General features: G+C 44.9%; 1 protein-coding gene across 1 annotated transcript in view; it reads left to right on the top strand.

The window, feature by feature from the left end:
* The window catches only part of LOC130538964 (uncharacterized), a 34,207-nt gene that overhangs the window by 17,003 nt on the left and 3,518 nt on the right, over nucleotides 1-13,686 (top strand). The window lies entirely within an intron of this gene.

Below are 13,686 nucleotides of genomic sequence, written 5' to 3'. Positions count from 1 at the left end.
AAACAGCAGATGTTACCGGGTTGAGGAGTGGTTGCCGAATTGATACTCTTGTGTTTTTATGGTAAGACCTGACTGCTGGAAAGAAATCTCAGTACATTTTTTGATTCCATTCCAGAGATTACACCTCTTTGGAGGTTATTATTCCTCTAATTCTGCATCATTTTGGTGTGCTTGATATTTTGCCACCTTACCGACAGGAGCAGGTGGTGTTTTTCTCTGGTATTTAGCTTGAACAACACCTCATCACTCAAATACTTCAGCCCTGCACGAATGGAATGCTCTGGATAATGCTGTAGGTGTAGCATGCGGGTCACATTCTGCAGCCAGGTAACAGGTAAGTTTTTCCGAGGTCTTTTCATTTGTGCTGACATTTCCAGCAAAATGGGATGACATTTAGGTTATGAAAGTCTGTGGGAGCTGGATATATCACATCTGAGATTGGAAATAAATGGAACAAAAATGGTTTATAGTTGTATTAATAATACATTTTAGGTCAGATTTTCCATTTGAGCGTCTTAATTTAGTGGATGGATGATTTTCGCTGTTGGACCAGCATCTCAGGATGGAAACAGGAAGTTCTATTTAAATGCACAGACGTGATTGGCATCTTTCCTGTACGTTTTCCATTATCCGCTTTATCGCAAGACTAAATTAAGACTTGCTTATTGCTGTTGTTTTTGGCGGCTTCTCTCCTTTTGAAAAAAAGGCAGTCACAAGCCAAGTGGAATTAAACCTCCAACTGTAGTCACATGCAGAAATACCACACGCTTCTCATATGACCCGAGTTATTTTCCATTACGCAAGTCTAGACTGAGGCTACGGCACCCCGAAACTCCCAGAATAAAGCAGTTATATACTAAGAGCATCCATGTGCTATATTTATTGGTCTCTCAAACCGTTGAGGAGAATAAATTACTTTCAAGAACCAAAGCTGTTGAAAGCTGAGAGAAAAAAGATTTAAGACAGTGCAGATGCTTAATTTTTAAGATGACAAAGCCAGAACTACCTCCTCAATTTAGGCTGGTTGTTAAATCAGGCCTTGTCAGCAAGTCTTTAAAGATCATGGGGACAAGTTGAGTATTTTTTAAACAAGTAATATTATTTATTTTTCCCCAGATGGCACATTAGGTAGAATAAGAGAGAAAGGAAATGAAACATCCAATAAAAGCTACTAAACTCACAGGGAAAAAAAGCTACTATGCAGCAGAAGTGTCAGCAAATCCAGTAAAGAGTCTACAATTGACTCTACACAGCAATACTGGTTAATATGGGAGAAACTACTGTGATAAAAAAAATAAAGTTAAACTAAACCCTGAGGCCATCTTTAGTTAATTAGACATTTAATTGGATTCAGTCTTTTGTAGATAAATATAGCGGACAGAGGGACATCTGACAGAGCTACACCGGCTGCCGTGGACCTCTGATCGTGTCTTGAGCAGCTTAGTCGCTGTTGGCCGCCTGAGAAGCCTTGAAATATTGGCTGACGACTGCTCTCGGTGCAGCTCAAAGCAAAACGGCCCTCTCCTGCACACCCTATTCCCCTGCCCCCTCATTTCCTGTTTCTATTTGTCTCTGGGACAATATCACTGACACCTTCATTAGCGCCGACATAAGAAAATGGAGCAATGGCAGTTAGCTGCGATGGCAACTATGTTGGCAATGCAACATCATTTTCTCCCCCCTCTGCATGTGCATGTGCAGTGGTATTACTGAGAGTCTTATCAGTGGAAACAGACCTGGACGTGAGCGGGGTTGTGAGCAGGAGGGTGTGTGTGGATGGGGGGTGGGGGGGTTAGAAAGCGAGAGAAGAATATAAGGATAAGAAAAGGAATAGGAGACTGAATGTAGGCACAGATGGGGAGATGGGTGATGGACGCAGGGAGGATATCAAAAAAACGGATAATGGATAGTGAAAAAGATGAAAGACAAAAACAGTTGGAAGTGAGGGGGTGGGGGGGGAGCAAACATGACGTGATCCGGATGAAAAGTGGGAGCTGAGGGAGAAGAGAAGGGAAATACACACAGAAGTTTGGTTCGGGAGACGCCTATAAAAATGATGAAGAGGCGGCGTAGAAAGAAATGGGCTTTAGAAATTGGGTTTTTCCACGGACTGACCTTTTGTGGCAGTGCCCCCTGGGGTGGGGGGATCGGGGGGGCAGATGTCACCTCTGGCTCAGGCTTTTGCTTGGGTGGGTTAGCATCCCCACTCACTGAGCAGGATGAGTAGAGCGGCCAGGCGAGGGTTCAAACCACCCACCCGTTTAACCACCCTGGTCACCGGTCCATCGCAAGACACACACACACACACCATCTACTCACACACACACACCGAGGGGAGGCACAAGCTAATGTTCATGTTTGTGGATGGTGGCAGGAAACTGGAGTACCTGGACAAACCCACTCAGCTTCTGGGAGAACATGCCAACCAAACATAGAAAAGACACATCTGGAATCAAAAGTAAGATTGGTAATAATACATCACAACAGCATACAGGATGTGTCCGAGCTATATGTACACAACAATACAAATAAGCCGAGGGGCATCGTAAAACCTAAAGTGCGTTATGGACTGACGGTTTCCGATTAACTCTGATTTTTTTTTTGCAGACCGTCTACAGATCTCTCATGTTCTTCCGTCCTCATCAAGCCTCATTTTACAGTATATCAGGTGAAACTGTAGACTATCCAGAAACTGGACCTGGTGGTTGCAATTCCCCTCCAAATGTTTAATATTCTATTAATTCAAGGGAACCTGAGCTCGATTGAGCCAACGTGCAACTAAACTGAGCCAAACCCCTGTTTGGCTGCCAGAGTGGTGGGTGACGACTGGCAGGAAGGTCAGACTTGTGGAGATGGAGTTACATTCTGTTTCCAGCGATAGCAAAGAAGAGAAAGAGATTAATAAATAACTGTAGGGGAAGGAGTGTGACTGAGCGAGCTATAGGTACTGATCGAAAGAAAGATTGTGTATCCGCGCAAAATTGGAAACACCCCTGCGAGGTAGGGAGGGAAAGTGAGGGAATTAAGAGATATGGAGATATGGCAGGAGAGAGCTCATGAAGATCAATAGAGCATTGACTGGAGAGATAAAGTGGGGCACAGGAGGGGAGAGAGCGGTGACAATACGGCTGAAAGGTAGGGGAGATATGGAAGACAGGGAAAGAGAGGGTGATGAGGAGGAAGAGAGCGTAATGAATGTAAGATTAAGATGATGTGAGAGGAGCTGTTGTTTGTCCTCAGGCTCCTCTCTTTGAGAAAGGACAAGGATGTGGGGGTGGTGAGCAACATTTACTGACACAAACTGTGTGTGTGTGTGTGTGTGTGTGTGTGTGTGTGTGTGTGTGTGTGTGGTGTGTGTGTGTGTGTGTGTGTGTGTGTGTGTGTGTGTTCATTTTTCACAGTAACCAGCCACCAATAACATTATATAAGCCTGATCAAAACCATGGGAAACCATGGCAACTAATCCAACCGCATCTGACACACTGATGGAGGATGCGGTATGACAGCACAGACACGTGCGCTCAGGATCTTTTAACAGCGTCGGTTTTAATAACCCCCGCCTGTTGCTATGTTATCATGGGGGGAGGGGGGGAGAGTCTCGCAGACAAAGACAATTTGGTTATCAGACCACCGCAGACCGCAAGGCTCTTCGTCAGAAAATGAAAAGTCCAGACAGTGATGAGCAGCGCTGCCGGGCCATAAGGGTATTTCAGACCCCAAACGGAGGCCATGGGGGGGCTAGACTGAAGATCTGCGCATCTGGGTCACCATCACAAATGACTCGCTCACTTCCAAAAAGTCACGGAGGAGGCACGAGCCTGCAGCGACTGTCTGGGTCCCCAGCTCAGAAGAGGATGAAGGGGATAAATGAGGTAGCTTCAGAGAATGCTGTTCCACCAGCCACAAGCTTAAAAGCTCATTTACATCTGTTTCCCCCCTCACACGAAGCTAAACTGGGCCCCACATGGCCTAAATACCACTTAGAGCACCTGTCTCTGCCCTTTGGGCCACACAGACGGGTCCAATGCAAGTGTCAATACAAATCCAAATTACAGTAGTAAGAGTAAATCAGAGGAATAAACATCACCCACCCTTCTACTAGCTGCTAGCAGTGGATGTAGGCGTGAATAGCTGCTCATCTTCATGTGATCTGGCAGATGGCGACATGCACGGGGTGGAACCTGCATCCTGCCCATGAGCTGGGATGTGTTCCAGACCTGAAGAGAAAGGAAAGATTCAGAGACACGTCTGAATTCACAGCAAATGCTGGATTTTGACATGCCTCACCCCGATCAGGGACGCTAACTCGTCCCAACTGATGCACATATTTTACTGGGACTCCAGGCAAGGTGGGGCTGAGCATCCATACATTAACAAGATTTATTTGTTCCCAAGTTTGGTACACAATAGGTAAAGGGGGGGAGTCAGCTTATATACATCAGGAAGAGGGCGGAGCCAATGAGATCCAGGTGAGGTCGATGAGGTAATTAGACAGGTGAGGAAAGATGGAACAAGCACAAGTTTACCTAATCGCAGAAATCCAATTATCATCCAGTTTGTGGAGTTACCAGATTATTCTTATACTTTGATTTAGAAAGAAATTAGATCAATGCACATACACATGTAAAGGCATCTTTCCCTTTCTAACTCACCTGTGCATATCTCCACCCACTTCGCTCTTTTTACTGTTCTGAATAACGAGCCCCAAAAAAGACGCGACTGTAGCCTGGAGATGAATCCTTGTGCATACAGCCTAGAGATGAAATGAAGAAAAGATGAGTCAATTAGATGGAAGCAGAAAGAATAATGACTTTTGACATGTGGAATGAAGTTTGGGATCACACACCGTCGGTGAAGATGCCGAAACACAAAAACTCAATTATTGTAGCCGCGCGTGTTATAAACTGAGCGGTAGACGTGGGAGCACCTCTGATGATTTCTGAAAATGGTGTGTGACATATGGAAGGCCGGGGGACACAACACTGAATCACAGTGGCGGCTGCTCATATTAGATTCTTTTGGTGTCTTTTTTTTTGTCATGTCAGAAGACAAATTCTCATACCCTCTCTCACCTTCCTCTCATTGTTTATTTTCATTTTCTCACACAAGAGCTGGTCCTGACTGCAGATGTGGAGGGGGAGGACAAGGGGACAAAGGGGAAGGCAAGGTAATTTTCTTTGAGTCTGAAAATGTGGGATCATTATCTGCTTTTTTAGTGGGTGTTGTTCCGAAGCAGCCGGCTGGAGAACTCCGCCTGCTGCACCTAATGGGAACAGAGACTGTGACGCCCTGATTAAAAACCCGATGAGCGCGCTCGCGCACAAACGCACCACCCAGGCCCTAATTTCTACGCCCTGCTGATGAAAATCTATTCCTTTCAATGTGCTCAATAAGACACTTTTACAAGAGGGGTAAACTAAAATTCAATCAACGGTTGGTTAAAATAATGGCTTTCTTGGATCTGGTCTCTGTGGAAAGGTATAAAGTGTAAAATCAGGAATAATAATGGAACCGCTGCACCTAGACCACCACCCAATGTCAGGCAGCTGCATATGGCTGCTGCTGCTTAATATAGAACTGGTACGCAGGAATCCCTGAAAACCAGCAGACAACCCCTGGAATGTGGATGTAATTTGGGATTAACCTTCAGGAAAGTAGACTGTTGCACTTTTAGTTAATTAAATCCAATTAATATTGAGCCTCCTTTAATTGGACTACAGTATGTGCCAAAATGCAAATTTTTGCCTACTAGCGAGCATACAATTCAGCCTCTTAATCCTGTACATTAAACAGCACAATTTGCCATTACCCTGCTAATTCATGCTCCATTTAGTCTGAGCTGGCCCGCAGGGAAATTGACATAGAGAGAAGTTTACACATTTTACACAAACTGTCATTTTATCAGCTCTTATCATGGCCACATCTTTCGTCTTGGTGATTAAACACCACTCACTGAGGACAAGTGACACCAAATCCTGACAAATTGGCAAAAGTGGGTAACATTTGAACGATTTGATACTATATGGAAGGAAGTCCTCTAATAAAAAAAGAGTGAAGCGTTGAGGATAAGGTCATTCTCTGCTCTCCAGCCTGCGTTGCAGCTCCTGCTCACCTTGTGCTCTGAACAGGGGTACTTATGTATGCATTAAAACGGGAAGGCGAGGAGAGGGAGAATTTTAATTAATTACCATGTCTATATCTGCCTCCATCCACCTGCTCTATAGTCCTGGCAGACAGAACTCAGTTTGGAGTGGAGCCTGAGATACCATGATGGGAGGGCAGCAATTACTCCTTCAATCCCACCACGACCATCAGCTCCTCTTAATTGACTGCACAGTGGACGGCGTTTGGAGGGACGAGCACGCTTTAGGTCTAGTGATGTTTATGGCTCAGCAGGCTGAAGCTGTTCTGAAATCAGCTTTAAATTGTCCACATAGCATAAAAATATTTGACCATCTTCAAACAATTTCAGACACTCTTTCGACCAAAGCGACAGTGGCATTTTCTGTCTGAGACTTCAAAACCATCAGCCAGATGCCCCCAGTAATCTATAAAGTTATGATAGTGGCCGATTTGCATTTGATGACAATGCTCCATGCTTTAAAAACGTGACCCACATGCATGAAAACAGTCTGCGGAGTCTTGGAGGAGGCTGGTGAATGAGCGTGTGATGCCTGAGGTTGGACGGATTTGCTTTTTGTTTTGATTCTAGCTAACATGGCAGCTACATATCAGAAAATAACAACTTTGGTCACTGAAAATCAACAACGGTTTATGTTAGAGTCAGCTGTGGGGTGAATTTGCTGTTAATTATTGTTGTTTCTCTTGTTCCTCTCTGCTCTTTTAGGAGTGGTTCGTGCATCTCCCGTGCCTCACCTCTGCATTGGTCCTACCTTCTTCTGATAAATACACAATACATAATCAAGCTAGCATCGCTTGGGTTCACGTATGCCAACCACAAAGTAAAAACTATCATCGGCTAAATGTCCTAGTCATGTCAGGAGAGTTGTGTTCACATCTGCAACACTGACTGTGTATTTAAACACATCCATGGAGATGAATATGGTGATGGCCCCTGGTAATAGCTGTAGTGTCTGTAAAATCATAAATCCCAACAAGATTTATGAGCCCTGACTTTAATACAACTTCTGCTGAACTTGTTTTTTCTGCCACCTACACTGAGGGAAAGTGCAACAGCCTCTCAGTTTCCCATGCTGCTGTGCATTGACCTTAAAAAAATAAGCTAAACTGTTTAAATAGGGGGAAAGTGAAAAGCCTGTCTGGTTTTCCCTCTCCTGCAGTCCAGCCCATGTATGCATGAAGGGAGAACTGCATTAATCATCTCTGATATAGTCACGAAACCACCTGACAGTTTCATTTAACCAAGTAAACTCACACACCCTTGAGGTTCCCTGGGAAAAGAAGGGCAGTTTCACGTTAAGCACTGGGGGGCATTTCGCAAGGTGGAGAGAAGGAAAACCTTTGAAGCAAGAAGACGGCACTGAGGGAGGAAATGATCTCGCAAAAAAGGCCAGCGAAAGGTGAGGAGCAAAGCATCGGAGGGAAAGATTAACGGCACTGGAAGTGGGAGGTCCAAATGAGAATATGTACCGCGTGAAATAGAGGTGCACTGACAAGTGAGTGGGCAGAAGTGAAGGGAAAATAGAGGCTTTGGCAGAAATATTGTATGAAATTGGTTACAGAGTCAGAGCGCTTTGGGAGACACGGCGGTAGAGGGGCCGAAATATAAAAGGATTGTGCAAAGAGGATGAGGGAGAAGGAAGGTGCTGAGGCTTTTGGAGGGACCTCTGTTCACCTCAGATTGAAAAATATATCCTGCACGCCATAGGCAGAAAACAAAACACCCACGTGTGAAGTCTCCAGCTCTCAAACACCAACATGCAGAGGACCTGACTCCCTGGACCACCACGTTATCCGCCCGACTCTTCCAACAGACTGTAATCTTACCTGAAACACATAAAGGGATTATTCTGGTGCATTATTGCACCTGAATCATTTGCTTCAGATGCAGCTCAGCGCTCAGAGCTCAGAGCTCAGCGCTCGCCGCTAGTGTCATTGAGGTGTCACCTTTCATAATGATTTTATATAAAGATTTTGGAGCAGACAACTAATCCTGGTTGGCTGGTGCCCTTGGTCAACTAAAAACCCAGTAATCTCACAGACAGTGTGTCCCTCTGTAACCAGAGACAGGTAGCAACAGCTGGTGCGCTGTGCATTTGACTGCATGGACGCATCGATGTGATGTAATACAGCGTTACTGTTTCTATGGACTTTAAATAGCCGGCTGCAGCCTTGGCTCCTATAAGAAAAAGTATAGGGAGATGATTTAAAAGCATTAAGGGCCATAAAAACACTTTAGTGATTAGATCGAGTGAGTAACCAAATTCAAAATGAAGATAGACAAGAATTAATTTAATATTTTTAATAGTGAATCAGATTTTGTTGTTGTCCTGGTATCAATCTCAGATGCTCTGTTTGTGTGTGTCTTGGTTTGTTTTATTCAAATGGGTCCAAACTGTTTTGTTTATTTATTTTGTAATGACTTTATCATTAAAATTCACAATAAAGGCTCAAATTTAAAGGTGAGGTCAAGGTTAAAGGTCTTAAACAATAAATGGCACAAATAAATGGAAGGCAATGCAAAGGTCCTCTCAAGATAGCTCTGCAAATGTGTGTGTGTTTCTGAGTGCATGTGTGTGTCCCCTCATGGAAGCAATGATGTGTGTGGTGATATTTGTCCCACTCTTCATCTGTCCAGGACATAATAAGCCAATCACCAGGGCTGATGGGGAAGGATGAGTGATGAGAGCTCCATCTCCCAGTGGAGATGAGACTGGGAGGGATAGATGACGCCTGTCTGCTGATGCACGCCGGGCTGCTCTGGCCCTGGCCGGTCCCCCCAACACCTGAGACCGAGGCGGCGGTGTCACGCAGCAGCAGGAGCAGCAGCAGCTGCTGCTGCCCTCGTTGTTTCAGGTCTCCAAGCCGCAGTTTGTTTTATGATGAATCAAATCTGCCGAAAGCCTGATAGCTTTGGCCGAGCTTAGGCCGCTCTCAGCGCAGGCACCAATTACTGTGTGATATATTGAGTTTTTAGCAAGAGCTTGATCAAGCCTTCTGGCATTTCAGACAGGGGAGGAGAGGGGGGCATTGATAAATGAGACGCTGCTTTAGGCTGTGCATGGAAACTGACTTTTCCTTCCATCTACGGGGAGTCTACAAGACTCCTGCTTTGCGGCCTCGGCGATTGCACGTGTTATTGCTTTTCCTGTGTACCTGAGTCAGTGCATACGGGTAGAAAATACACCAGAGAGAAAGCACCACGCGAGCGTGAGAGCATATATGGATAGAAGTTCAGTCATGACGCCTCCGTTTTCCAGGCAACGTGAGTGTACTGACATAAGGAAACTGGTTAATAACCAAGCAAAAGCTGCGTGGTGATCAAATCCAAATGTCAAGCCTTAATGTTTATGAAATATAATGAGCTATTTAGATCAGACGTCCAGAATGGGCGACCAAAAGTGTCCTGATGATGCTGTTTTAAAGCGAAAGTGGAAGCAACAAACTGAAAAGGGAAGAGAGTTGGTCACCCTCCTCTGTGAACTTGTTTGATCTCACGTTCGCTAGTCAGACACTGTTTGGAGGAGGAAGATGGATGGAAAGCCCCGCGCTCATGTGCCTGTTATCTTTTCCAAGCTTTGATCTCTCCTGCTATTATCATCTTTTGCCTGCGGTCAGGTGCTCCGCTGTCACGGCTCCCCAGGAAACACGCGGGCAGACAGACGCGGGGGTTCCTGTCCCGCCGCCGCGCCCTCCGCCGCCCTTCTGTTTAGGTTACGCAAGCAGGAGATGACAAAAGATGGAGGGAGGGAAGGAGGAGCAGATGACAATCAGCTGGGAGGGGAAGTGGGAAAAGCGTCAGGAGAGGAGAGGAACGGAGGAAGATGGAGAACGACGGCGAGAGCTGTCATCAAAGTCTGACTCATTGCTTCTGCTCTGGATATAGAACCGAGCTGAGAGGCAGGAAGCTAATGTATGACAGCCGCAGAACAATTACAGCCCTTCAAACCAGGATTAGCCTCGTAATGTGGAAGAGAATGGGCTGATTTTACCCTCAACAACATCTCAGCATTATTTCCCTTCTCACGGATTCCACATAAGAACATCTGGCTTTTTAAACTTCATGGGTTCGGGCGTCGTGTCTGTATTTCTCTGCACAACCACGACGTCGCATTTGATCGTTCGTTTAACAGGTCACCGCAGAGCCTCACCTTCCTTCACGCGGAAGACACTGACAGCACCAGCATCTGTATGATTTATATTCCGCCATATTCTCTCTGCCATCCTGTCTGTAGTTATCTGCAGTTAAGGGCCTCTGCTTGGCATGTTCTCCCTCTCTAAGTGCCTGCAGAAAGGACTGGCTGTGAAAGCTGCAGTCAAATAGCTGTAATTATCTGCAGTCAGTTGACAACCGGGGGCCGACTGAAAGGCTGCTAACACACAAACACAGCACACCAAAGAGAAGCAGGGATGGGGGGGAGGGGGGATTTGAGAGTTGCAGCCGGTAAACGTACTGGTTTTTGAATGAAGAGATGTCTTTTGGCTTGGTTGTTTCAGATTTCGTGATTTCCTGTGTCACCAACCAGCCCTCGGGAGAGAATTTCTGTTCCCAAATATCAGTGTTTCGTTTGAATTGCGTCATGCAGGGCCAAGTCCCAAAATTCAGCTTGTATTGAAGCTAATGGTTTTTGTGACTTTAAAGAGAAAATCTCTTGATGGCAAACCCATGTTGAGGCCCCCTTTGTCCCCATCATCCTGTCTCTCCCCTGTTGGGTACAAATGGGAGCCGCAGATGAAATTGATTAGTGGTTTCACAAATTGGTTATGAGTTTAAGGCTCTGAAATGAGTTATTGATTATGGGGCTGTGCACAGCTAACACCACCAGCACGTCCTGCCTTTAAAGCTGCAGCAGGGACCCGAGGGACCCGAACTCATTTATTCAGATACGGTATTCATATTTTACCTGTAATTACTTTGAGCATCCTATTTAAAATGTTTTTCCCACATGAAATAAACTAAAAAATCTTTGCACCATAATATATAAAGTATTCATGTATTTCTGTTACAGCACAGAGAGTCTTATAATTAAGTCTAATAATATGTACAACTTTATGATGAATCTGTACTCTGTAGAGTGTAATAAATTTGGCTGTTAACAGCCTTCGTTTGTAATTAAAGCTCTCAGCCTGGAGTATTTGTACTTTATATTATTTATATGTGATATTTCTACTGAAAGCAAAGATCTGTCTCTGTGTTCCAGCTCCAGTGTTTATGTCACATAAGTTTATTTCGCATTTATTCATCTTAGCAGCCACGGGAGCAGTTCCCTCATTTCATGCATTAACGTAGCAGAGTGAAAACTGCGAAGGGGGGTTGTGAGGCATCGGCTCCGGACCCCTCTGACACAGACCCCCCCCCCCCCCCTCCCCCACAAATGACTGAATTGCCCCAGATGAGTAGATGGTAAATAATCCAATAATCCAGGAGAATGTGGGGGCAAATAACCACCAATAAAGAATCCTGTGGACACAAATGGGGAAGGGGGGGTGGAGGGTTGTGTTTGAGCATCTCTTCGATGTTTGGCTGTAAAAGCCTGAAAAACAGCCTGTCAATCAGCCATCCTATAGCTCATGAATAAATCTGAACTGAAATGTTAATAACAGGCAAAGGTAATGTAAATCCATAAACTCAAAACAGGAGGATATATATCAATATTAATATAGCCAAGACCTCAACACCCATCCGTCCAGAGTGTGAGTTTGTCCCTTCCAGGATAATGTAGAAGTTAGACATTTCAGCACCTTTAGATAATTTATTAGACATTAAATCAGAGATTTTGACCTTTCAAAATTAGGAAGGGACAAATCCAAGCAGCAAAAATGTCACAGCAGACAAATCCATGTCTCAGGTTTGAGGTAGAGGTGGTATAATGTCTATATAGGTTAATTTTATGCTGTGTATATAAATTATAAAGCCTCTAGGGGGTTAAACTGTAGGATCAGCAACAGTTAGGAGGGAGTGGGGATGAATATTCAAGCACGCAGAATGTATTCAAGGTAAATACAGTGAGTTTTGTTATGAGAGAAGGTTGTTAAACCAGGACTCAGCCAAACATCCTCAGAATTTAAGAACTCAGGATAGAAAAACAAGTCAACTCTTTTATACTTGAACTTATGGTCTGTCTGGAAAACTGTCACCGTTTTGGCATTCAATCAATAAAGGCTTATTCAAAGCTGCAACATTTCAATGCTTGACCTTCATCAAGCATTATTTCAGTGCTTTATAGACCCCCCAAGAATAAATAACTTTCTAAAGCCGTGAGAGAGGGTGCGTGTCAAGCTGTGAGGAACGGCGAGCCGTTAAAATCGTTCCCGCTCTCTTTCCCCAAAAGCTTTGATGGCGCTACCTGGAAAGTGACAGATGAGCAGCAGGCGTTTTTCAAGGGAGAAACTCTTCCTCACGTCTCCACGCAAATGATCAAATGTGTCGGACCGGCAGGAGATTATGAAAGATTAAAAACATGTCAGAAAACCGCTCTTAACTCTGACGCTGGGGAGGAGGGATTTGACAGTGTTTTAAGCAAAGAGGCCTAAAGTTAATGGTCTCAGCCCTGCCTCTCTCTATATTAGCCTGCTAAACACGCACACACACACACACACACACACACACACACACACAGCTATTCAATGTAAGCTAAACTGTCATTAATAGCTAGTCCCAGTGACATTAACTCCATATTTGATGTCATTTCATGCCCCACCACCGTACAGCTGCTCCCAAAGGGAACGGGCCAGTACGACCCCTCTGAGCACAGTCCCCATTATGTAAGGACAAACTGGGATGCAATGCTTCATCTAGCTCAGATCTCTCTCTGGGCCTGAATCTGGAACTTTAGGATGTCCGCCGGCATCGTTTGCTCACTTTTTAGGACGTGGTCAGTCCAAAGGAGGCGCTTGTGTTGCCCTTGAAAGTTTTGGCTCAGTCTTTGCAGGGTTTCACTTTTTTTTACCCCGTGCATGCTGGGAATGAAATCAGCCTGGACTATTGACTAATGTTTAGTGAGAGATGCCGGCGAAATGCTGGAAGTCTTCATTCGGAAGAGCGAATTTCTCCAAATCAAATGCCCTGTTTAATCAGAGCTGTTGACACAGATAATGCAGTAACTGGTGCTGGGGCTATATATTTGGGACTAATGAGCACTGACAAATCAGCGGGGTGAGACTGCAGATTTGGTCAATTAAATCTGCAGACAGCTCATTACGGGCGAGAACACTATCACCACTTCAGCGCTCAACAGTTCTCCCGATCGGCCTCCATGCATGTCGCGCACTGACAGCAACCTAAAGATGTGGAGGGATTATCCTGGAGTTTGTTGTCGATGATATGACCTTGGGTTTGCTGATAGGAATTCCAGCAGTGGTTGTAAAAGCAGTTTTTGGGCAGTTCATCATTAGGGGGAATTTAATAAACCCCGAGGCCTGAGCCTTTCACATCAAACAGACTGGTGATTCTTTTTAGATTATAGAGTCCCGGAATCACAGAACAGAGGCAAAAGCAAAATTTCAAGAATAATTAAAGGGAACTGCGAGACCAAGTGAACGCAA

This window comes from Takifugu flavidus, chromosome 15 (assembly GCF_003711565.1).
Source record: "Takifugu flavidus isolate HTHZ2018 chromosome 15, ASM371156v2, whole genome shotgun sequence".
NCBI lineage: Eukaryota > Metazoa > Chordata > Actinopteri > Tetraodontiformes > Tetraodontidae > Takifugu > Takifugu flavidus.
This window is presented reverse-complemented; position numbering and strand designations above follow the sequence as displayed.